Source organism: Carcharhinus amblyrhynchos, chromosome 4, assembly GCF_965287045.1.
Source record: "Carcharhinus amblyrhynchos chromosome 4, sCarAmb.v2.hapA, whole genome shotgun sequence".
In the NCBI taxonomy this organism is placed as follows: Eukaryota; Metazoa; Chordata; class Chondrichthyes; order Carcharhiniformes; family Carcharhinidae; genus Carcharhinus; species Carcharhinus amblyrhynchos.
Genome location: NC_137327.1, coordinates 29,711,141 through 29,712,968, shown reverse-complemented (window position 1 = coordinate 29,712,968; position 1,828 = coordinate 29,711,141). Strand labels below are relative to the sequence as shown.

The 1,828-nt window shown below is 41.0% G+C and overlaps 1 long non-coding RNA gene across 1 annotated transcript in view; it reads left to right on the top strand.

Moving 5' to 3' along the window:
- The window catches only part of LOC145341894 (uncharacterized), a 151,324-nt gene extending 150,932 nt beyond the window's left edge, over positions 1-392 (top strand). Inside the window, exon 5 of the long non-coding RNA XR_013886461.1 lies at positions 311-392. This is a non-coding gene — a long non-coding RNA (uncharacterized LOC145341894). The remainder of the gene's footprint in view (positions 1-310) is intronic.
- The last annotated feature ends 1,436 nt before the right edge of the window (positions 393-1,828 follow it).

Sequence of the window (1,828 nt, the reverse complement as noted above, 5' to 3'; positions counted from 1 at the left end):
GACAATCAGACCTATTGCTTCCGAACACTGCTGCTGATCAGCTACAGGAGGCTTCAGCTACTGGTCTTCCCTCAAAGCAGTGGGAGAAGAAGGGCACTTTATGAGAAATACAATGGAAAAGGCTCTGGGCACCATAGAACACATGAATATTGCTGCATTTACCCTGTTTTTGACTCGCGTGGTTGAATAATTTTGATAAACATTATGCAACAGTTTGTCAGGTGTCTGGTGACCCTAGTCACTCATGGGCACACATTTTTAAAAAGCTCGAGTCAGATGTTACTAATATTTGCTATTCTCTATTTATTAGGTTTGATGTCAGCACTGCGGCTCTTGGAATACTTTGAATTTAAGAGATACTACGCATTCAAGTATCCTTTTGTAAGTTTTGGGGAGTTGAGAAGAGGAGCCAGAAAAGATGGCAGAGAATATACATTTTTCATTCTCTGAAACTAATTCAGTTACATTCGCTGTTTATAATGATTAAATATATCAGTCATCAAGGATGTATTGAACAGGAATGAGATTAATAACAGCACAGCCAGAAGAGAAATTAAGAACAAAACAGAGCATTACTTGGGTCATACTGCATTTGTCTGGTATTTTTCTGTTGATGATGCTCCTGCAGGAAGTTTTTTGTTATATTTGTGACAATGGCTCGTATGAATGCGCTCTTTAACACTGCATCAGAAAGCCCTGAGCAGTCCATTAACTATGCCTGTAGTGTTTGTCTTTACTGAGAGATTTACACATGTGGGGCACATGGCCTTCACTTTGAAGTTGCTACAATCTTGGATGCACAAAACAAGTGTTTTGTAGGGCTTGCTTCAGATTGTCCCTCAGCTTGCTGCCCTCTGAAAAAAATGTGACCCAAGTACGCCTGAAAGATAAAGCATCGCTAGTGCACCATTGGGCAAATTTCAAAGGTTGTCATGGCACTTGCTTAAAGCGACACATTAGTGTCACAGGTAGGTTTACATTCACACTGCAATGAAGTTACTGTGAAAATCCCCTAGCCGCCACACTCCGGCGCCCATCTGGGTACACTGAGGAAGAATTTAGCATGGCCAATGCACCTAACCAGCAAGTTAGCATGTGCTAACAACATTGTCGAATTCTGCCCTTAATTTTCTGCAGAATACAGAAATAATTCTGCAGAAATTTCTGAGTGAAATCTTACCACCATTCTCAGCAATTCCAAGTTGATTGAAATATTTGGGGAACATTTTCTGAGTAAGTTTCAATTCACCATTTTCTCGCGTGGGTAAAAATTTTTCAGTGCCAGTGAAATGGTAAAAATGGTCACTGGGGTGACACAGAAAGAATTCTGATTTCTTTTCTGCTTTTCCCTTCCTGATGGAGGAGTTTTGCTACAGTTGTAACATGTCTCCTAAAGCATTTAAGTGCTAAGGGAAGTGTAATGTTTTAATTGGTGATCCAAAAATGTGGCAAACTTGGCACTGCAGGAGATGCAGGAGTGATTTTACTGAACATTTTAAGTGCTAAACAGATGAAGAGCTGGTCAAGATAAGGTCTTAACTGGAATGCTGGTTTAGCCCACATTCAGCCCATATCATCATCTTGGAAAAGGAGTTGAAACCAGCACTGGGAACATCTGCCCAGAAGCTTGTTTAAGAGCTGTTTGCCACTTAAAATGCTCGCTAGTTCTCATTAAAGAGGCTGCACGGCATATTTGTGGCCTGCGCTTCAGCGACTGGCCTCTCCTAACAGTGGCCAGCTGTCTGTGAGTGAATAGCACATTGATGTCAATTTCAAGTGCTACTTAAATGGATATTCTCCACTTCATTTCATGATCATTACTGCTGGA